Raw genomic sequence first — 25,264 nt, 5'->3', positions numbered from 1 at the left:
CACAGGTGTGTGGAGCTGGAGCAGTAACCAGCTGCTGGAAGGCTGATATCTCTGGTTCTGGGCATAGTAGAGACACGATGCTAGTGTCCATCTAAGGGGAAGAGTCCCATGTTTTCGAATATACCCTGAGAAAAACTCTAAGGGGGACAATCAATCGCCGTCGAGCATCTCCCGTGGGGGAGATGCTCGACGGGCCCTATTCAATGCTGTCTTGCCCGACAGCATTGAACAGGGTTTCCTGTCAGAACGAGCCCGACATCTCTAGCTGTCGGGCTCGTTCTGCCGAGAACAGCAGGGAAGTGACGAGCTGCCGGCTGCAGCTCGTCACTTCCCGGCCGCAACTCGCGGCCACGCCCCCTTCTCGCCCCGCTGCAGGCGGGACATTGAATCCCGCCTGCATGTTCTCGGTCGAGCTGACCGAGAACGGGACTGGGTCACGGCAGGCGAGCAAGCTCGTCTGCCGTGACCCGAACATTGAATACCCCCCTAAGTCAGAAAGAAACTGAATTATCTGACTGGGAAGAGCAATTAACAGGCTTGGATGGGGACCACTGCTTTGAAGTCAGATATCTCCGGTTCCCCAGGGCCGATTTTTAAAATTCTTGTACCCATGGAAAGAGGGGACCCTCAGCTTTCAGATTAGGGTCCTTAGATTCCTAGGGGGGTTTCTGAGTACTCGGAAACCCCCCCTGCGTGCGCTACTGTATTGTGTTTGGCATCTTAGAAAGCCACCATCATATTTCCCTTGCCATAAGCTTCCCGGGGGTCAGATCAATACTGCAGCAGGAGGCATGTGCTTGTAATAGACTGATGCATCACCATACAGCACTATCACTGCTGCTTTAAAAGAAGCAGCAATGATAGTAAAGCTGACCGCACCTGAATGACCCCCCTTAGTCACAGGCACACAGTGAAGTTGGTCAGTACCAGTATACAGTACATCGCTGATGGATGAATGACAGAGACTGTTATCATTGGCTCCAGACACTTATACAAATGTGGCCTTTATGCAAGGACAGGTCTCATCCAACATTCATATTAGCTGTTTGTAATGAGATCCCTAAGTCACATCTGTTGTGTTTTCATAAACCAACATAAACGTGTCAGCAATTTAAAATATATTTTATTTGGCTTGGTTGCTGTATTATACAAACCCTTTTCTTATCTTTGCAATGTCGTATTGCTAGTGTTGGCAGAAAAAAAGAAAAAATATATATTGCTAGTTGTATTAAAAATGACAAAATCCCTCTGCAGATGCGTACAGGATGTTACCAGAGATAAGACACAATAGTTTAATATTATGTGAGAACGATAAGGCCCTTCACATTTCTGCTTTGGTTAATACTGCAGTTGCATTACGTGAGGATTAAGTTGTGCTCTGTATCCGTAGATGAATGTGGCCTCATAGCAAATTCTGTGCCATTAACAACAACCTACTGCTTCCCTTTCTTTACTAAAAAACATTTGAAGTAATATTTCATGTTAAATAACTGATATCTAGAATAAAATAAGATAAAAAAAATGTTTTATTTTTGATAACCCCACTCCGAGCAACAGAATATACACCAATCAGCCATAATAAATTGTAAGCAGCTCTCTTGCCTCTGTCTCGGGCCAATCCGTTTTCAGACAAATCGGCACAAGAAATCAGATGAAAAGTGGCAATCGCAGGTATCTTATCAGTTCCGATGCCGGTTTCTGTGTGAGTCGGAAGTTATGTGTGCAGAACATAGGATAAATCAGAATAGGACCCATTAGTGGCACATCATGGGTGCTTTTTGGCACCTGCGATGTATCACATCCGATTTCCCTTGAACTCCCCCAGCAGCTCCCTGGGAGTCCTTGTACATGTGATAAATAACATGTGATTTATTGCATGTAAACAATGCCACATCAAGTGGCAAACTGTATGGAAGGCCTCCCAGAGAGCTGCAGGAGGAGTTCAAGGGAAATTGCCCTTATGAGAAGTATATGGGGGCTTTACTGTTAATATAGACTAGAATAAAATAAAATTATTTTATTCATCTCACAATGGGGAAATTCACATTGTTACAGCAAAGTGCATAGTAGAGATAGAATAAATAGCATAATAAAAACACACATAAAAGAGAACCCAAAACAAAGAACAGAACCAAGGTCAATAAAAATATGTAAACATATATTCCACATGATTGGCATAACATAAGAACTAAGTAAGATGTATACCGGGGACCATGGTGATTATATAGTCTAACCGCAGCAGGTAGAAAAGACCTCTCTCCGTAAGACATCGAGGGTGAAGCAGTCTATCACTAAAGGAACTAATTCATTCTGACAAAATATCCTGAAGTGGGTGGGACGGATGATCCAGCAAGGATGCTAACTTGCCAATTATTCTCCTCTCACCCACCAGCTCTACCGTATCCAAGGTTTTTCCCAAAACAGAACTAGTTTTCCTAACCAGTCTGTTTAGTCTCTTTCTATCAGCCGCCAAAATGCTGCTACCCCAGCAAACCACCACAAAGAATATAGCTGATGTCACCCCAGAGTCAAAGAAAGTCCTCAGTAGCGCTACCTGCACCCCAAAAGATCACAGTCTACTCAACAAGTAAAGTCTGCTCTGCCCCTTCCTATACAGAGCAGCAGAATTATCAGTCCAATCCAATTTATTATACAGATGAAAACCCAGGTACTTATAAGATTTTAGAATCTCAATATCTGCTCCCTTATCCTCACCGGTGAAGGAGGAGAGAGTTGGTGTCTCCCTAAATCAACCACCAGCTCCCTAGTCTCTCCTGTATGAAGCTGAAGATGATTCTTCTGACACCAGAGGGCAAAATCCAGCGTAAATTCTCTGTACCTCCTTTCATCCCCATCTAAGATGAGGCCTACTATGGCAGAGTCATCAGAAAACTTCTGCAGGTGGTGTGTTGTATACAAAGTCTGCAGTGTAGACAGTAAAAAGAATCAGTGGTTTATGGTATTGAACTACTTAAGAATAAATTGGCTCCATATAAATGAATAGAATAATAATAATGATGTCAAACTATACTCTTTTTGCCCTTTTCAGCTATAAAAACAGCACAGTAATTTCCACTTTACTGTAACCTGATTAAAATTAAGGAGGGTAAGAGTTTTACATAAATGCTACATTTGGGAGACAGAGACAACTACAGGCCCAGCCAAGCTGATGCTGACAATAAGGTGATCAGTTTGCTTTAGATTTAAGATTCAAATTGAGGTCCAGGACATAGCAGGATAATCACCAGCCTTAAGGGTTTGGAACAAGCCAAATTTTCTATGTAAGTTTAAATGCTGACATATCAAATCCACGAGAAGTACGTTTTGGCACCATCTGTGTACTATTTGTCAGTTAGTTTATCTAGTATGCTACATAGATGATAATAATACTATGCTACATAGTGATAATAAAGAGCACATTCAGATTATCACACTGGTTTCAATTAGCAGGTTCTCAACCTTATTTGTCATCTATCACATTCATAAACTCATTAGCTGACAGTTCATGTACCATACATGACATCTTTCTCTGTGCCCCCGTGAAAGTTATAAATAGCCAATGTAACAGATGGATATGGCCTGTCACCATCTTCATGATAAAATAAAAAACAGGCTGTGACAGAGCATTCTAATGACTACACTATTCCAAAACATGCCATTTGGTGTCAGGTGACTAGAAATGGTCCAATGGGGGACATTTACTGAGAAGTGCTTACGAGAAACAAAAAATGTTCAGGTGGCTCTACTGATGCCAGATTTACTGAAGGCCAGAATGCTGAAATGCTGCTGGTTTTCTAAATGCCATGTTAAATATCGTCACCTCAACTTTTGCATGGTATAAATAAGAGGAGAAATCTATTAAGCTGTGGTTAAACCAACTGCTATAAAAAGCCAAGAAATTCTTACCAGAAAAATGGATGGGTCTGAAAGGTGTGATACTGAAAATGTATATTGTTTGAGCTCTCTTGCTTGTCAGTCATTTAAAAATAAATGAATATACTGTATAAAATCTACCATCAGGCCTGGAACAATGTTAAGTGACAACAGGCCCCTCCTGGTACATTTGGCTCGTAGATAGGAGAAAAACAACAGCTACTATTACGATGTTAGCAATAGAAACATCGATTCCTTCCTTTCGCCCTACCTCTTTGCCTTATTTGGTCAAACACCCCTTGCATGAAAACCATCAATTTCCTTTACTAAATTTACAATTAACTCTTGGTTTAAATGTGACTTTTAAATTAGCTGTAATTTGCCACCTGTGTTTTTATATTCACGTTTGCATGGATTTTTTTTATAGCTACAATTTACCACCACAATGACAAAACTGTATTTATCACTATACTGTCAAACCAGGTGTGGACATTTTGTTGGTGAATTTTGTTCCAACCATATTGGGCAGACATTAGTAGTGGATAGTTTGGACAGATTTGGATCATGCTCATATTGATTGGACAAGAAAAGTTTGACATGAGCTTTTTTTTTTTTTTTTTTTAAGTTTTTAACCTCTTTCATGCTTTACCATACGCATGGACTAGGATGATTGGGATCATTCAGGTGTCCGCCTTCACCAAGCAGAGCTTTTTTGGAAGCCCTGTTCTTGTGCTTGTGCTGCATGAGGTCATTTTTATTACGAGTTGGGACGATTGCATTTTATATATGGTTGTTCATAAATATGCTCCTTAATCCTTTGGAGGTGACTTCAATTATGCTGCAAATAACTTTGGTTGCTCTAGGATGCTATTATACTCAGAGGACTGTTCCCTGGACCAGTGTGTGGGGACCTCCCAATACATGGACTGGTAAAAGGACAGCACAATTCATAAATCAGTTTGCAACCAGCTGTCTGCTAAGTGAGTCGGTAAGGATCTACCAGAAACTTCCACATTCGTAAAGAGATCTAGATAAGAAGTAGCACCAAGCAACAGATATTCACTACCATAATTTTGTAGCGCACAGACCTGTCATGGTTGGGTAAAGCATATAAAGATACTCCATATTTTCTCCTAGACAAACTGCCTGACACTGGTTCAAAACCTTCAGTTATTGTCCCTGCTGACAATTTCCCTGCTCCCTTCTCCCAGACTCCATTTATTGATGCTTCCTGCTACAAACCTCTTTTGTCTATGATAGCGGTCTGCCTCCCCTCTCCTGTCCTCCATGCTACAAATATTCTCTCTTATTTCATGGCCACTCTTGCACACTTTCTGCAACTATCATTCTTCTTCTTAGTTACCGTCTACCAACTACCAACACAGACTTTCACTAATTATCTCTGAATTGCATACTAAGACAGATCACCACTAAAGCAGTTAAAGTTGGTACAGAAGCATTTTGGATAAAGGATTATTCTGTATTTTAAAATATTTGTATATTTCATTGAGGTATCTTGAAGTGTGAACATAAAATGCATTTATGTTGTATAAACACATCAAATACATGAAATACTGTACACACAAATATATTTGTATTGGTGATTCAAAACATGAAACAAAGTTTCAAGCTGTCTCGAAATCATGCCACATGCACCTAAGAAATATATTCGCCCTTACCTTACACAAGACACTACAAAAACTCTAATCCATGCTCTCATCAACTCATACAATGATTATTGCAATAGTCTCCTTATTGGCCTTCCCCAATACAGACTCTCACCACTACAGTCCATCATGGATGCAGCTGCTAGGCTAATCTTCCTAACCTAGTTCATCGTCTGCAAAGCTACTCTGTCCGTCACTTCATTGGCTACCTGTATTCTACCATATTCAATACAAAATTATTTTACTTACACACAAAGCCATAAACCAAACTACACCAACATAAATCTCTACTCTTATCTCAAAATATCATCCAACACGACCTCTACACTCCTCACAAGATCTGCGTCTTTGATCCACACTTATTATTCTCTACCATTCCCGATTGCAGGACTTTCTTTGGGCTGCACCCACTCTGTGGAATTCCCTCCCAAGCTCAATAAGACTCTCCTCCAGTCTCCAAACCTATAAGCGTTCCCTGAAAACTCACCTCTTCAGACACCTCAAGTCCTCAGTAGTACCAGTTACATATCATGTCCCTAGTAGTGCCAGTTACATATCATGTCCCCAGTAGTGCCAGTTACATATCATGTCCCCAGTAGTGCCAGTTACATATGTCCCCAGTAGTGCCAGTTACAGATGCCCCCAGTAGTGTGTTACATATCATGTCCCCAGTAATGCCAGTTACAGATGTCCCCAGTAGTGCCAGTTACATATCATGTCCCTAGTAGTGCCAGTTATATATCATGTCCCACATAGTGTCAGTTACATATCATGTCCCCAGTAGTGCCAGTTACATATCTCCCCAGTAGTGTCAGTTGCAGGTGTCCCCAGTAGTGCCAGTTACAGATGTCTCCAGTAGAGCCAGTTACATATCATATCCCTAGTAGTGCCAGTTACATATCATGTCCCTAGTAGTGCCAGTTACATATCATGTCCCCAGTAGTGTCAGTTACATATCATGTCCCCAGTAGTGCCAGTGACATATCTCCCCAGTAGTGTCAGTTGCAGGTGTCCCCAGTAGTGCCAGTTACAGATGTCTCCAGTAGAGCCAATTACATATCATGTCTCCAGTAGTGCCAGTTACATATCATATCCCTAGTAGTGCCAGTTACATATCATGTCCCCAGTAGTGCCAGTTACATATCTCCCCAGTAGTGTCAGTTGCAGGTGTCCCCAGTAGTGCCAGTTACAGATGTCTCCAGTAGTGCCAGTTGCAAGTAAGCACTAAAATATGTATAAAATATTATCTATGGCCTTTTAGTTTGATATAAAAAATTAAGCCAGTCACTATAGTAATGTCAGTGTTGTTTTTTCTAATTTATCTTGTATACTGCTTTACTGGTATTTATAACTTGCCAACTAAATACAGAATTTATTTATATTTTTTTACATAATGTCCCAAAATCTTATTTGGGAAATAAGATATGGTAGGGCTCCTTAAAATGCATTGACACTTGCCTAATTTAGTACCATCTGTTTTGGTGACAATATTGATTTAAAAGTATGGATTCTTCTTTTCTCATTATTTGTTTTACAGCTGAGTCTGAACATATTAGCATGCATAACTAAAGACAAAGTACCCTAAGAGAAGCCTTGACTCAGCTTAGGGGCATGTCATACACCTGCGCAGGTATATGTAACCAATATCTCTGAATTCTATTATCATGTAGTGTTTAAGATTGGTTGCTAAAACTATTCACTGTGCCGGGGAACCAATGTCTTGTTACTTACTAAGTATTAACCCCTCCCCTGCATGCACCTGAAAAGTTTTACTGAACTAATTTGAGCATCTACCACTATCTGTATGAAAGAACCCTAAGTGGCCAGGGGCGGATCTAGACGTTTAATTTATGGGGGCTGTTTAACATGGAGCAACAGCACAGCAGGCACTGCCAATGGGTCTCAGAGTGCCCATGCTCATCCGCAGCTTAGCACTCAATAAATCCAGACTGTAGAATACCGCATGTAAGATCTTTGAATTTGGTAAAGCTGCCATACAGGGAATACAAAAAATGACCACAGCCACACAATGCACAATGCTGCCCCAATCCCCCCCCCCCCCCCCCCTCGAAATCTGAAAATGCAGGTGATTTTAGGGGTATCATCTGGATAACATAGACATTTACCTTTCTTTCCATAGTTTACCTTTCTTTCTACAGCGGTTCCTTAATGCCCCAAGTTGGTTAACAGTTACTATTTATATAGGTCTGTTTTTCTGGACTTTTGTCACTAATGTTACTATCATTGCATTGTAATCTCAATACATGTTTATGGCATTTGTATTGTAATAATTTACTTCTTTCGACTTAAAAAAAAGAATAAAAAAAAAAAAAACCATGGGCCAGGCCTCCCGATTAGGAAATAAACATTTCTTACAAAAAGAGATGCCAAGGCTTCATTCCACATTAGTTCCAATTCAATCCTGCACCAACCAATCATAATCTTAAACCTAGCCTACAACAGAACACTATTCCCAGGATTAAACAAGCAATCATTCTCAAATTCTAAAACTGTCGGAGATACCAAAGACTGCATCTTTTGTAATAAAGAAAATATAAAATCATATTTTTGGATGTTTCTTTTTGTTTTGTTTTTTACTTGCTTCACACCAACATATGAGAGCATTTGTCCTTCAATTTAGTACTTGCCTGACCGAACATTATGGTACACATTCCATAAAACACTGTGAAATCATGGTACGGATGTGTCCTCAAACTTCGAGCCTCAATAAGTGACACAGCTTGAGATACCTGATGTGTGAGCCACCAACTGTGCTACAGTCAGGTGTCTTTGTTTTGACGAAAATGTGCGTTAGCCGGAACGCGTGCAACTAGGAAACATTATGAGACTGTGCTGATTAATCCGATATGCCACAATGTTATATCTGTGTGTGGCTTAGGAGGTAATGCAGACCGGATGACATGACAGCAAATTTGCAGTGGCCAGCAATCAGGTAGACGCTGCCCCGCTACAGTGAAATCCTCCTTGCAACTTAATGTGCACACTGTGCGAATACATGTGTTTGACACTTCCATTAAACTTCCAGTTCCCATCCCTTCTTCCAGTCAATCACCATGAGAAGGCTAGTGAAGGAAAAAAGTATCAAGAAGGCGTTGTGCAGGCGCATTGTGACCCAGACGCATGCTCAGTGTATCGATAATTGGCCGATGTTCGCACAGCAGTGATCAGGTCTGAATCAGGCCCTTAGACTGTATACAAAAGCATAATTGAACATGGGATGCAAAAAAGTAATATCTACTGCATCATAGTGTACAGATTCAGAGACTTAGGGGGTTATTCTAGTTGATACGCTCTACTGTGTGTTCGCACAGGGGAGCGATGTTGAACAACTGCGCATGCGCATAAGGTTTTTGCCATTGGTGTGAGCGGGCGCAGCAAACTGCTTGTTCGCTGTCCCGTTAGCACCTAGTAGTGCGGGCTGGGGGTGTGGGGCAGCGGCAACGGGTTGGGATACTCAACCTGTATGTTTCCATGCCGAATCAGTACTTTTTGTCTTTACATATTTTTCCTATAGATTGTAAGCTTGCAGCAGGGCCCTCCTACCTCCATGTCTGTCTGTTGCTACCCAGTTTGTTCTATCACTGTCTACAATTGCAAAGCACAACGGAATCTGCTGCGCTAAGAAATTAAATAAATAATAAATATGCACCTACTGGACTTTTTTCCCTACATTTTTCCCTACATTTATTAATCATCATTTATATGATTTGTTATGGTCTGTGTAAAAGCTGTATAAATGTGAGTGCTTTGCTCACATGCTTTGCTTTTCATGAAAGGGAGTATGCATGTAAGAAAAAAAAAGAACTCACCATAGTAAAAAAAAGGTAGGTAGCTCTTAAGGTGTGTACACACTTGTACAATTTAGACTATATTCAAACAATTTAGACTATATAGTGCAGATCTGCACTATATAGTCTATGCAGCCAAGACTTTGGATATACAGGGGAAAATTTACTAAAGGAAATTTGTAAAAAATAGGTGTATTTGTATCCAGAAATACACTTATTTTTGACATTTACTATCCCGAAAATACGGCAATTCGTATTCGTATTGATGTGCTATCAATACGAATACGAACTGCCGTATTTTCGGGATAGTAAGGGGGAAATTTGCAATTCGTATTCGTATTAATAGCACATCAATACGAATACGAATTGCAGTATTTTCGGGATAGTAAATGTTAAAAATAAGTGTATTTCTGGATACAAATACACCTTTTTTTTTTTACAAATTTCCTTTAGTAAATTTCCCCCTAAATGTCAAAAATGAGTGTATTTCTGGATACAAATACACCTATTTTTTACAAATTTCCTTTAGTAAATTTTCCCCTCAGTATCTAAGTAAGGAGCTATTACCATGTTGTTCCTTGCTGGTTAGTCGTAGACCCAATTTAGGGTAACGGAGGTGTGGGGTGCGGTGCCCCTGTATTGGTGGGGCTGGATGGTTGTAGTGCGGCACATCTTTACATACTATCTAACACTTAGCACAATTTCCTTTTCTCTCACAAACACTATTTCTTTAATTTTTGAATGAAAATGTATAATTATTATTATTATCCCCCCCCCCCTCACTTTCTATATATAGCTTTGGCTTCCTATCACTAATATTTATTGACTCTATAGTATTTTCATGGGTGTGTTGCTCTGTGCTTTCTAGATTATGCTGTTTTTTTGGGGTGCCGCACCCTGCACCTAGACATAGGGGCTTAACATAGATTTACACAAATATATGTAACCAATAACTATTATCATGTAGTGTTCTAGACTAGGTACTAATACCATTCATTGAGCTGGGGGAAACCATGGATTTTTTACTTACTCAGTATTACCCCTCCTTTCCATGCACCTGAATGGTATTACTAAACTAATTGAGCACCTGCCACTATCTATAAGTATTTTAATAATGTAGACTAGGGCTGTTATCCCTTGTAATGCGCACACACACACACACGGCTCCTGCGGATTTAGCTGTAGGTTGAATTATGAATAACAGTATTCAAAGGAAAATGCTCAACTTCACATATATTTTCACTTATTTCCAGAGGCAGAACTCTGGGAGGCAATGGAGTCATCTACCACCAGGCTCCTGCTCCCAAGGGGGCACCTCTCCTCCCCTGCAAGTTTGAATCAATTAATTGAAAGCTGTCGATATCACTTCTGTGGCTGACTCCCTCACCCAGCAGGACCATAGAAGAGACAGTTTCTTGACTGGGACGAACTTACACCACTGCTTATTTCCAAAGCTGCTATTCATCCTGTAACAGCACACTGTGGCATTGTACTGTTTTGGTGATTGAAGGGAGGTTATAAGTTGCAGTAATAACATTGAAAAGAGTGGAACTGGCACTTCTTGTAGACAAGTGTGTCTGGCACATGTGCCTACTGCCTATGTGCTGGCCATATACACACTGAAGAGGTCCCTGCTCTCCAGTGCCCATGACCCAATCACTGGGTCCTAATTGAATTTTGTTTTAGCAATGTTATTTATTTACATACAGTTTTTTATATAGCGCAGCAATGCAATGCACTGTTCCACATGAGATTTTTCTTGTCGATAATGGAATTATCCACAAAATATAGTGCCCTATTAATTAAATCATTCTATTATAAAAAAAAATTCAACACATAAAATATAAACAATACTAATAACGATAGTAATAAATGCATTTCCCGAAATAAAGATCCAAGTAATAAACCGTCAGAGAGCAGTAATTGTATTGCATATAACAATCATAGAGGATATAGCACACTATCTTTAGAAAACATACCTAAAAAAAAAGAAACAAAGCAAGCATGTGGGCAGTCGGGTGGGCACTGGGCCAATATCATATTCAAAACACAGACACAGGGCACATTAATCTGCAGTGCTAAGAGAGAGTGGGGAATTCTGCCAGAGACCCCAAATCTTGTTGAATGTTGAAACACAGTTACGCTTCGTATACATAAAGCGCTCATGAGAGACGGTGACATTAACTAATGCAAACTAGGATAGGTGAGAAGGTGGCTTAGAACCCATCCAGGTATGGGCGATGCATACACGGGCCAAGATAAGTAGGGTGTTTATGTATACACTAAAGTAGGAGAAATACTTGAGCTGGAGGCAGTAGCATAACTCTATGGCACACCCCCGCCTTAAACAGTTTCTCAGCCCCTCATTCCCCCCCTCCCCCCAGTAACTACTAGTTGTAGGGGATCCCCCCCCCCCTCCCTCATCGTTGGGGTCTGTTATGTCTGCCCCTATTAACAATGTCCCTCCCAAAATCGATACCTCTTCCTCCTCTAGCATCTGATCCATAATAACTGTCTCCTTTGAGGCGGTGGCCATTTTGGGACGAACGCTATCATTGCTGGCAGGTGTGACGGGAAGCAGACAAGTACTTGTTTGCGGTCCAGGCAGTGTTAGTACTAGCCCCCGCAGATCCCCAATGCCCTCAAGCCACCCAATGCCTCAAATCTACACCTCTGTCTGGAGGGTTAATATATAAACATTCAATCATTAGATGCTCCATTGTGCTGCTGGTGTCATCCCCATTACAGCAACATATCTTTAGACCCGGACTTCATTGCCTGCAATAATACACCTCCTGGGAAGCACATTAATGGATACATAGCTCTTCCAGAGATAAGTATCAAAAGGATCCATCTTTATGAGGCATGCTACTCTTAAGGTGGCCATACATCAGAAAGATATTGTACCCAATCATACAATCTCAATTGATTGTAAGATGGATTGTATGCAGATTGTGTGCACATCTTGTGTACACAATCATACAATCAATCATATGATTGATTGTATGACTGATTGTATGATGGATTGTATGCAGATTGTGTGCACATCTTGTGTAAACAATCATGCAGCAGATGGATTGTAAGACTGATTGTATGATTGTGTGTCCAAAAACCACCAAGGACTGCCGGGGATTTCAAGGGAAATTGTACACAATCATGAGCGCAATCGATCTTAAGATCGATCTTTCTGATGTATGGCCAGCTTTACACATTACATGCCAGATCTGCATTTACCTACTGTAACGCTCAGAATACTCTTATTACGTATACATTTTGGCGCAGTATGGAAATATGGCATATTTACAACCCACAAATTATTTATTTATTAAATATTTATCAACAGTTTCTTATATAGCGCACACATATTCCACAGGGCTTTACAGAGAATATTTGAACATTCACATCAGTCCCTGCCCCAGTGGAGCTTACAATCTATATTAATTTGAGGGTTCATTTGTTGGGAGCCAATTTACCTACCAGTATATTTTTGGATTGTGGGAGGAAACCGGAGTACATCGTACTGCCCGTGGGTGATGGGTGATGTCCAACTCTGTCTGAAGCCCTGTGTATCTACAAGGAACAAATGAAGTCCAACCACCTGCCAGTATGTACTAATAAAGATCATTCTTTCTTATTGCAACAAATCTCCTAGTCTTACCACATAAAGCCATACTGTCAAGGGGCCTATACATCTACAACTAACTGAGGCAATTCCCTGTTTGCCAATGCCTGGGTTGGGCCATCGGCAAAACTCCAACAAGTTGGAAATCTTTGTTTTGCAGAGTCCCATTTATAAAATAGGAATATTTACATTTTGCTGAACCCATTCCCAAATAGCTGATTTTCAGGGTCTACAGATTGGATTGGATTGGCATCTGGAGTTCGGGGAATTGCCCACATTATAGCTCCTTGAGATTTTCACATTATTTTTGTCTTTTTAAGAACATTTGATTCCTCATATGAATACATAGTAATAGTAAAGAAAGAAGGCAGAATGCTTCGCTTACCAAGCCTTCATTGCCACACTTGCAAAATACGAAGCTCCTTGTTTGTAGCAGACAAGATTAGACGATACCTTATTTTCAAAACTCGCCACTGTGGTCAATTATAACAGGGCACTATCTGTGTGGAGTTTGCATGTTCTCCACATGTTTGAATGGGTTTTTTCCAGCCAGGTACACCGTTTCCGTAAATATCCCAAAAGTACTGTTAGATTAGTTGTGTCTGACAAAAATGAACCCTATTGTGTACCTGTGATACAGACTGTAAGCATCACAGAGGCAGGGACGGTTGTGAATCATTGTGTATTGCCTGTAAAATACTGTGTAATAATTGTGAAATATATATAATAAACTGTTAATAAATAATAATTATAGTATGTCACTGTGTAATCATATCAAAATTAAGGCAAAATGAGCAAAACCAAATAAATAAAACACATTTCCCTTAAATATATAAGGTACAGACTGATTAGTAGCGCTACATTTCAGATAGCATTTCTGTTTATAGAATGCTGTAACTATTCTCTTTATATTGTCAAAAGATTATAGACGAAAAAGAAGAAAATTAGGCATAATGGGAAGAGCTGTGCAGTACTGTGTCAGTCTGTGAGCTGTTATGCATGTCTTTCATAGAACAAAATGTAAGTGCAAAGAACATAATAGAACATGATGATGGGACTCTGTTATTATAAGGCTGCATTAAGACTGAACAGCTGAGAAAGAGCATTACACCAAACACAGGGCGCATTTGCTATGTAAATGTAGCTAGGAAATTATCTCATAAGCCATAAGTGAGTGACCAGCAGGAGAAGTGAGCGAAGTATGGTGGCTGCTGACCTAAAGATGACAGTTTAATGGAATCATTTGTCATTCATGTAGCAAGTCTCCATGGAGCACCATACAGCTAAAATTCAGAGTGGCAAGGCTTACTAGCAATGAATGAGAGTTATTAGATTTAGCGCTTGTGTTTTGCGACCAGGGACCGCCATGCAATCATTACCAGTAATCATTTTGCTTAGTGCCCAGATGGCAGTCATTGAATGACCAACATTCATAATATGGCAAAAAGTGTAAGATTTCATAGATTCAATTACTTAGTATAACAACAATACAACACAAACTTTATTTACAGGTATGTATGACAGCCAGTGACCATACATATTATTGTTGCATGCACAAATATATATATATATATATATATATATATATATACATATACATATTCTGTGTAATAATATACAGGGTAAACATACAGTACATAGAGTACATAGTGCAGTGCTAAGAGATTGCAAGGCACATAAAGTAGACAGTGCTGGACATTGATGGACATTACTGAATTGTAAGCTCTTCGGGATAAAGATGAGCCTGGGTGTGTCTGCATAGTAAGAAGGAATAAGAACACACACACACACATATCGTTCCATGATTAGTACATGGGGATGAGAGGAGCAGCCAGCCAAATCCTGCTGCTGGGTACTGTACGTGTCCTGCACATTGCAGCTTGCTCAGGACCAGGAACAGCAGCAGCAGCAGCTCCTAAGTAACAGGGATGTCCTGACCACTTTAATCGCCCAGCCCCAGTAACCAGCAGCTGTAGATGTGTATTGGAACATATAATGGACCTCAATTCCCTGTAGCAACAGATTAAAAGCTACAAACAATGCTCATGATACAGAAATATGCTGTGCTCCTAACTCCCAGATAATATGAGTTACATAACGCATAGCACATATATGAGTTACATAATGTATAGCACATATTATATTATATTCCTGGCGACAGAGAATAAACATTCCAGCCAGCTCCTGTCTTGCGATACACACAAATGGGGCCATCCTCCAGCCTCCGGTGCAAGCATTGTGATTCCTGTCTCACTTTCATGCTACTTCCACACCCCTTTAAATCTCTTTATACGAAGGTCATCCCTTGAAAGGTGTGCATGCAGAAGATGGCATCCCTTGGCAAGTTCCCTGTGCCCCTACCTGTTCTGCAGTGCCTTGGTGTGTCTTCCTCTCTGCGGAAGCTCCGGATTCTCAGGCAGCAAACAGCTCTTTTGTGTGCTCGCTTCCCAGCCACACGCTGAGACTACTAATTAACCCGGGAAGCAGCATGGACAATCCCCCCTTCAGTGGCAGCCCTGGAACCTGTGTAGGCAAAAACGACAACCCCTTGGCTGAGAAAGGGAGAAGAATACACCAGAGAGTGGAGGGAGGGGATGAGGCTGTTACCATAGTGACGGCTGCCCCATCCTCCTCCTGTAGGCCTCGGTGCCTTGTAGTAAAGAAATGCAGTGTGAGCAATACACTGGAGGGGAATGTTTATAAATGCCTGTTTATCCCCATATGCTCCAGATCACCCTGATTAAATGTTGGTGTTTTTCTACAATAGTATATTCTACTGTAATGTAAGTTCCACCATAGGGCACTTGAACAGATCAATACATTCAGTGAAGTGTGAGTCTGTAATAAATGCAGGTTACAGAACCCGCTCTGTTTTATTGTAACTACCAGTTGAAACAATACACAACAGCCTGCATGAGAACATCATTGAGTATAAGATAACAGTTTGACAAGTGTCTGTGATTTCCAGGGATTGTCTGAGGATGTAGAGATTTGTCTGCCTGTTTAAAAGTACAAACCAAACAAAGGGGTCTATTTGCTAAGCCTCAGAGAGAGATAAAGTACCAGCCAATCAGCTTCTAACTGCCATGTTACAGACTGTGTTTGAAAAAAGGACAATGAAGCTGGTTGGTACTTTATCCCCTTCCGGTTTATCTCTCTCCAAGGCTTTGTAAATAGACCCCCAAAGTTCCATTTTGTGTTTATGGTAGTTGCAATACTTACAATGTGTTCTCCTCCGTCTGTTAGAAATACACATTTATTTAAAACCAGAAAATACACATTTCACTTAGAAACCATTTAGATGTACTTGCTTTATAGCAATATGCAATTATAATCAAACATCAGCAAGGGTACTTCTCCAGAGTTCTGCAAATATATATCTACAGAGGCTTATGTAGGGTACACACCAGGACGACCCGCTCACGATGCACATTGTGAGCGGGTCGTCGGTGTCTCGTCCGACCCGCTCACGATGACACGGAGCGCACGACCCACTCACGATGTGCACCGTTAGCGGTACCGATCTGATGGCGACCCACACCCGTATGTATGGTCGTTTCCAGATCCTACCTGCTGCAGGTAGGATCTGAATAATGACAGACGGACCCGTGGGGCCGCGCATCCGATTGGAATTGGATCAAAACAGCACTGAAAAGGGCCCAATCACCATACAATCTACATCCAATCGGTCGGAATTGGATCTAGATTGATGAAATCGGCCCTTAGTCGTCCTGGTGTGTACCCAGCATTAGGGGTACCCTGGATGGATGGTCCTAGAACAACTCAAATTAGTGTTGGTCAATATAATAAGAAAATCCAGTGCTTGTGGGTTAAGTCAAAGCATATGTCAGCACAGAAGCGTCTATCCCAACTTATCTTTCTAGTAAAGCATGACCTTGCACGTCCCAAAGCAAAAAAAAAATGGGTGGAGCCAAAGATGGAAAGGGTGCAGAGATTCACAGAAATGCTGGCCTATCAGTGTGGGGGCGTGCCCAGCACCCCCTGGGATCAGTGGCGGAACATATAGGTGGTGAGCCCAGGTGCAAAAACATAATTTGGGCCCCCCTCCACCCCAACCCAAGTTCACAATGTGCAACATGGCAGTGGGTATAGGGTTACCACCTCATCCCTTTAATTCTGGAAACATTAATTAAGCAGGTTCTGTAGCTGGCTGACTTCAAGACTCCATTTCACCTGGTTTTAATCAGTCACAGAATCTGTGTAATTAATATGTGTCCAGAATTAAAGGGATGAAGTGGTAACCCTAAGTGGGTGACAGGGAAGGCAGAGAGTGACAGAGAGAGGCAGAGTGTAACAGGGAAAAACAGTGGGTGACAGGAAAAGGGTGACGGGGCAGAAATGCACCCCTTAGTCCTCATGAACCCTGTTGCACTTTGCGTAGGCAAACGCAGGGGGGGGGGGTGTTCTGGTGCCTTAAATTATGACAACCATAACACTGGTATATAATATGATGAATAGAGCTGCCACCATATCAGTGCAAGGGACAAAGCAGAGCTGCTGCACATGGCTTGTGGGAGCAGCTTCTTCTACCAAGTTTGCTGTGTGTGTGGATCCGTGCCCTCGGACATCGCAATAGACCAGAGAGTAGCTGCCAGGAGGAAGAGACAGGAGCCTTAACATGAGGTGGGAGAATGTGAGCTTAGAAAGTTCAGTACTGGTTCTATTATGTCTGTGTATTTATTTATTATGGCATGTTTAACCTTTTCCTGACCACTTATCCTATTTAAATGTTTGAAACAGCCTATACCAGTGGTTCCCAAACTGTGTGCCGTGGCACCCTGGGGTGCATTGAAAAACTTGCAGGGGTGCCCTGGGTTGGTGGTCTATGTCCATGAAAAATTATTTATGACTAATGTAATAGGCAAAATGTGAACAAACAGAAGGGAATCCTGGCCATTATCACATAACTGACACTAGGGATGAGATATAAATAACATATACTGAATATTTTTTTCTGATTTTATTAATGAGAAAAGTTTCCCTAGGGGTGCCATGAAAAAATTCTGATACTCAGGGGCGCCTTGATTCAAAAAAGTTTGGGAACTACTGGCCTATACTATAGACCATCTGTACTGTTAAATATTAATACTGTATTCCATACTGTATTCCGTGTATTAAAAAGACAAATTTTCAGAGCGATTACCACTCCCCCAAACTCCTGTACTTACTCCAATGCGCTGCAGAGTGGGAGACTGGATTACATTTGGAAACCCCCTCTAATAATCCTGCATTGGTAGATCAGCCTCTGTCGGAGATGTTGGGCTGCTCCCCCTACACTGTGAATAGATGCTGTGTACCCACAACTCACCCTATGTGTGAGCTCCCCTCAACCGCGGAATACTGCAGCCCCGTAGGTGGAACAGTGGGACAGTCCTAGAAAAACGGGACTGTCGCATAGAGTTCAGAGCATTGGTGGATGCACAGTCAAAATTCAAATAGGGGAGCCATACAAACCAGCCAGATTGTCCAATTACAAATTGTTCTGTTGTGTAGCCAGCCAGTAATTTTACAGGCTGTGCTGAAAAATGTGCTGCATTACCAGTGGTGTAACTACAAAATGTGCACCCCACCACCAGAAAATTTTGGCAGTGCCTTCCCAGTAAAGTTAAGACCCCCCCCCTCCCTAGACCCCCAACTCTGCCTCACCCCTCCACTTGCCACCGCCGCCGGGTCTGTGGCCGGGGCCTATGAAAAATGCCCCATAAAAAATGGCTGCCCCTAACAGCATACCGTTTTTAAGGATGCTAGAGGAGGGCCTGCTGGTATATGTAGGTCTACAACAAAATAAATAGTGAATAAAAACCACAGACACATTAGGGAAATAAAACTTTAATTCGCAGTACAAACATTCATACATACTCACCTATGTATTCCAACGTTGGCTCGTCCCCTTGTCCAGTAGAATCCCATCGGTACGTGTGGAAGGAAATTATACTTACCGAGCCCTTTGATGTAGATCACGTCCTTTTCAGTCTGAAGTAGGCGCCCCAGCGGCCTCTAGCAGGCCCTTTGGTCTCCCAGCGAGAGGGCTCCCATAGCCTCTGAGGAGAGAGATCTCCCGCAGCCGCGATGAGTGCCGAGGGGGGGGAGAGAGGGCTCCTGGAGCCTCTGAGGAGAGCTGGAGGAGGAAGGAGGTTTCCAGCAGCTGTGATGTGGTGAGCAGGGGGCGGGAGGGAGGGCAAATTTTTTTTTTTAGACAGGGCAGCTTTGCACAGATCTGACTGATGTGAGCAATGTGGTCGTAAATAAGGGAGACAAATACAAATACGAATGGAAATGAATACAAATAGATACGACCGGCTACAACATCAGAAAATATGAATCAAGTGAATACAGCGGGTTAGTAAATGTGCCCTATTCTTGATTTGTATTTTAGCCGGGAATAAGGGCTATGCCAGTCATATCCATTCGTACTCGGGATTGGTCGTATCCATTCGTACCCAGGATGTTAGTAATTTCCCCCAGAGTAGGCTAACATAAAAGCCTTTTAAACAGCCATAAAAGTGGATCTATGTACTGTGTATGTGGTTTAAAGTGTGCATGGAGACTGCAGTGTATGTGGTTTAAAGTGTGCATGGAGAACGCAGTGAACAAATTGAAACCAAGATGAAGGAATGTTGTATGTCTTTTCAAATAAAGTTCTGGTGTCTGTACATGAGGCGTGGACAGCCACTGTATCTTCCCTAAGGGAGAAATGAACAGACTTTGATGACAGGTCATACAACAACAACCCAGGCTCTGGGGCATCATTGACACCGTACCAAACTCTTGGTTTGAATGCACATGTCACAGCCATATTCCATGCCTATTTCCCCAAATGTCAGCTCATGAATAAATCACACACAGAAAGGCCATTCGGTGTTAAACAAATGACAATAAATCCTTCCTGTGAAAATCTGCTGATAATTCATTTTTTTATCATATAAAAATTGAATTCTAAAGGGCAGCAAGACAGGCATTAGGCCCAAAACAGTCCCATGAGGGATATTCAGATCTTCACAGATCTCTCACCTCTGGTCCTAGCATAGACAGTTATTTATCAAAGTCACTTCAGTCCCCTGGTTGGCCATATTTATGTACAGATGGGGTTCCCAGGGAAACTTTAGTGCTAAGAAAGATCAGTCCTGAAGCTCTAAAGACAGATGCTATTTATTTATTTACAGTTTCTTATATAGCGCAGCAGATTCTGTTGCTCTTTACAATTGCAGACAGTGATAGGACAAACTGGATAACAACTGACAGACAAGGAGGTACTGTAGGAGGGCCCTGCTGCAAGCTTACAATCTAAGCAGGGCAACAGTAATAGCATAGCAGTCCCACCAAGTTGCAAGTCCAGAAGGGAAGCTATATAATATATAAGTGCCTCTGAGGGTTATGTGGGCGGTACCTAAATATGATAGGCTTGCCTGAAGAGATGAGTTTTCAGGAAAGCTTGAAAGTTTGGAGGCTTGATGAGAGTCTAATTGTGCGCGGGAGGGCATTCCATAAGGAGGGAGCAGCCCTATGAAAGTCCTGTAATAGTGAATGGGAACCAAGTAATCCAAGCAGAAGAGAGACGCAGATCTTGTGCAGAGCGGAGAGAGCGAGTTGGGAGATATTTTGAGATAAGTGAGGAGATATAGGTTGGTGTGGTTTGGGTAATAGCTTTATATGTGAGTAGATGTATTTTTTATTGAATACGGTAGAATATGGGCAACCAATGGAGGGACTGGCAGAGCGGATCAGCAGAAGATGAACGTCTGGCTAGGAAGATCAGCCAAACTGCTGCGTTCAAAATAGATTGCAGTGGCGAGATTCTGTTCTTGGAAAGACCAATGAGGAGACTACTGTAATAATCTATGTGAGAGATAATGAGTGCATGAATTAGCATTTTAGCAGTGTCGTGTGTAAGATAGGGTCGTATCTTGAATATGTTTTTTAGATGCATGTAACAGGATTTTGAGACAGACTGTATGTGGGGAATGAAGGACATTTCAGAGTCAAGGATGACTCCTAGGCAGCGAGCATGAGTTGTAGGGTACACGATCCATAAGATTGTGGCCGTGCTAGGAAACAAGTACCCAAACTTATTTGCAATTCGTTCACCATCTAATGATTTTTCCAGTGTGTGCAGCAGTGCGATCAGGGCTGAATCAGACCCTCAGTTTTGAGTGTCTCTAGTGAAACAGCTCTCTCTCTCTCTCTCTCTCTCTCTCTCTCTCTCGCTCTCAATTTGGGCAAAGTTATATATAACTACAGGATCCCTGCTGTAAGTGACTCTGGATGCAGAGATGCTAGTATCCCAATCAGTGTTTGCTTCACGCTGTTTCCTTACTCTCCTGCATTCTCTGCTCATTGATCTATCCTTTTTCCTTAATCTCAGTGTCTGTAGTTAATACTACTGCCAAGCCCCAGAGCTGTCTCTCTCTCACCTTGATGTGCAGTCATCCAGCAGCTCCTTATCCAGCTCTGTCTCAACTGCAACTGACAATAACTGTCCTCTCTCTTAGGGCGGTATTCAATGTGAATACTGACGACGTGCAGCGAATCCTGTTTAGAATTCGCTGCACATTCGCCACTGCCCGCTGCGTTCCGGAGCCTCGCCGGCTCGGGTATTCAACAAGTCAGGGGCTCGCTGCCCCTGACTGGCGAATTTGAGCTCCTCCGGCGGACGCCGCAGGGAGCCTGAGGATGGTGGCAGGCAGGGAGATGGAAGTCTCCCTCCTGCCCCAGAACGTTTGTGGGGGGGAGGTGGGCTCCCTGGGAGCCAGGCAGCACAGGCTGCCCCCCGGGGGTGCCAGCAGGGGACCGGGTACATTTACTACACCCGATCATGCATATGTAATGATCGGGTGAAGTGAATATATGAATATGTAATGAGCGGCTCGGCTCCGGCCCCCTGCTGGCTGGTCTGTGTAAAAAAAAAAATATATATATATATTTTTTTTAAAATTAAATATATATTCATGTGCTTACAGCACATGAATAAAAATAGCATGCCCCTCCTCAGAATAAAATTCCAGATTTTTTTACACCAATTGTAAAAAACAAAACATTTTATTTTAAAAGTTCACCTTCCACTTCACCATAAAAAGATAGCGATTGCTACTTAGTAAATCATGGCGAAAAAAACCTTGAAATGTATTTGCCATCTGGTCATTGAATAGGGCAGAGGTTCCCAATCTTTTTTGATTTACGGCACCCTAGAGAATCAGAATTTTTTTCACGGCACCCCTAGGTCAAAAAAAATGTATTAGATTGGGTTTATATGCGATTCTTAGCGGCAGTTATGTGGTAAAGGGCAGGATTTGCTTCTGTTTGTACACATTCTATGATTGGCAGCCACCAGCACTGGTTTTGCTCCTAAATAATTAACCATTAATAATTTGAGTTGGTCCTGGACCACCAAGCCGCGGCACCCCTGCATGTGTCCCGAGGCACCCCAGGGAGCCACGGCACACAGTTTGGGAACCACTGGAATAGGGTGATTCACCGTTTTAGTCAGAAATTCGCCTTACAGCACAAAATCGCCATAAAAACCTGGCGAATCAGCCTCATTGAATACGAATCTGGTGAATTGTGGGTCAGTAGCTCATTACAGCTGAGGCAGCCTGAGCAGAACGTTCAAGCCCAATAAGTGGTACCTCATGGTCAGTGTTGTATTCATAATGGGTGCAGTGTGTACGATTCTGTTATTGTCAACCTAAGGAATGTCGACCATTCTTAGGTGTCCAATAGTGACTGTAGTCCTAGACATTGTTGATCACACACATCATGTTCACATCACACACAGGCTGCACCCATTTTTCAATACTTACCTCTGCTGGTAGTCGCAAATCATTGGGAAAATTGGAGATATCTGAGAAAATGGGAGCCCCTCCATTTCCCCGGACATCTGTAGTCTACGAGCACTCAGTAATATGTGGTTGGCTACAGAGGAGTGGGGACCCGATGGAGACTGCATACTGGCCCCTCCTCTCTTTATATGCATCGGATCATGGTTGTAGGATACCACATATGTAAGAATGCTGTATATTACTGTGTACCAAGGCACTTCAGCACCTTGCAGACCCACACACCCTAAGCAGGAAATTCAACGTTGGGCTTGATGGTCCACATAATGGACTGTGGGGCAGATGTATTAAGCCTTAAAAAGAGATAAACACAAGGGTGATAAAGAGTGATTAATGTACAGCCAATCAGCTCCTAACTGTCATTTCCCAAACAAATGAATGGTAACATTAAAATTCCAACAAAATTAATCTGTTACTGTAGCTGGTGTGTTTTGTCATCTTAAACAAGTCAGCGGATGACAGATGAGAGTACACACGGAACCGCACATGGAGGCACTTCTACTGCTGAGGTTTAGGAGGAGAAACCACCCCTGTTGTCCTGGAAAATTGCAGGAACGTGACCTTGACAGCAGTGGAAGTGATCAAGCCCATCTGAGGAAAACGCATTTTCCCTATTTGACAGTCCCTTACCACTGCAGATGGAGCAGCATTCTGACACCCAGCCAGTAGTGGGCGATTGGCCTCCGCGGTCAATGAGGTGCTGCTGAGAGGCAGAGACACACATGCTATCATCAGCAGCAAGGGGAGAGAATCCACCACACGCCACAAGGAACTCAGTCCGCTCTCACTGGTGTATTATAAGGCCACATACCTGCAATGTCCCAGGACAATAGAGGTGGTTTCTCCTCCTAAGCCTCAGCAGTAGGACATTATTTTATTTTCCATCGTCATGTGCGGTTCCATGTGTACCCTTATCCAAGGCAGCCAGAAGGGGGACTTCAGGGACTCCAGTCCTGGTCCCAGATAGGAAGGGGCCCAGGACTCAAGTTTATCAAGTATAATTTTTCATAAACGAAGCAATATAGAGGTTGAGTAGTGCGGCCAGTGCTGTTGTCATAGGTCTCACCATTCATTACATGTGGACGAGGAATGAAAGGGCCTATTTTGTCAGTCCTGGGCCACACACTGGGTGATTATGCCCAGCGTGTATGGACAGCAATGATCGCTGTCATTACTGGAGGAAAACCACTCAGTGCATACACACACTGCTGTCAGCGGGGGGAGGATGGCTTTGCATAGATCAGCGCTATGCAAAGCCGTCCTCAAAGCCACTCATCTGCTGCTCAATGTCGCCCAGTGTGTATGGGCCTTTACTGTTATTTTTAGGGTTAGGGTTATGGTAAGGCTCTAGGGTCTTAGGTTTAGGCTGTGGTGGAAAGAGCTTAAGGATAGGTGATGGGTAGGAAGAGTTAGGGTTAGGCTGCAAGAGCAGACAGTTAGGGTTAGGCTGCAGGAACAGACGATATTATAATACAGGCCCCTGTTAATTTTTCCTGATAACAAACTCCTAGCAATCTGATTGGTGAACCATTGTTGTCTACCAATCAAAGGAAATGTCACAGGAAATCACAGCTCAGAACTTTGGTGGTCTAGTCCTAAACAGCTGAAATTATAGCAGTACTTGGGGTAGAGGTGAGGCAGATGACCCTGTATACTTTAAACTAGACTATTTTACAAAATAACTTATAATAAATTAAATAATAATATAATAACATAATATAATTAAATACATGGTTAATTATATTAAAACTAAGCAGGGTTTCAAAATGTTTCTAGGTTGATAGAAATAAATTTTACCCGCCATACCACCTACTTGACAGAGATAGATATACATGTATATTTTGGTAGACATCTCTTTTTATCTATCTCTCGCGGATGGGGGGTCTGCAAGGAGTAATAAAAAGAGGGATTTTAGGGGTTAGCAGTGAGGAATAGATGATGTGGGAGGTGAGAAGGACGCAGGACGGCCAGAGGAAGAGACCGTCGACAGTTGATAGCTACACACTGTAGGGGCTGAAGCTGGGTTTAGGATGGTGAAGTGCCCTGGAGGCAGGTGGAGAAGGTCCATGGGAAAGGGAAGTGGTGGCGCAGCCAGAAAGGCGATTATCTCCATTCTGACACTTACTGTGGTAACACTAGATGGCAACTGCGAAGAGCCTTGTGGCCTAATACATTGGAACAAATGTGTTAGGTTTCCTTTATTCGCAGTAAACCTTAAAACACTGAAGGACTTGAAGGATGATGTCTGCTGGGCAATTCTCCAAAATCCTACTCAAAAAAGTGTATGGAGAGTATCCCGAGTCTGAGGAAAGGGTGACCATCAGTGGTGGCTGCTGCTCGTGGGCTGCAGTGCCGTCCAAACATTGCATTGGGGGGTGGTTAACACATATTATGTTGTATGTAACCTATACATAGAATCTATTTGAGGCAGGGATTTCT

The 25,264-nt window shown here is 42.3% G+C and overlaps 1 protein-coding gene across 5 annotated transcripts in view; it reads right to left on the bottom strand.

Annotated features, from left to right (window-relative positions):
- The window catches only part of APBA2 (amyloid beta precursor protein binding family A member 2), a 378,680-nt gene extending 363,165 nt beyond the window's left edge, over positions 1-15,515 (bottom strand). For 3 of the 5 annotated variants that reach the window (XM_083183772.1, XM_083183771.1, XM_083183773.1), the window contains exon 1: positions 15,333-15,514. The gene's annotated coding sequence lies outside the window, so the exon portion shown is untranslated. Of the gene's footprint in view, positions 1-15,332 lie in introns of all 5 variants that reach the window. The other 2 variants (XM_083183774.1, XM_083183775.1) reach the window with 2 other exon arrangements.
- Between the last annotated feature and the right edge of the window lie 9,749 nt (positions 15,516-25,264).

The sequence above is a fragment of the Crinia signifera genome, chromosome 4 (assembly GCF_055691185.1).
Source record: "Crinia signifera chromosome 4, ASM5569118v1, whole genome shotgun sequence".
NCBI classification, from domain to species: Eukaryota; Metazoa; Chordata; class Amphibia; order Anura; family Myobatrachidae; genus Crinia; species Crinia signifera.
Note: the sequence above shows the minus strand (reverse complement) of the source record. Positions and strands in the feature narration are given on the sequence as shown.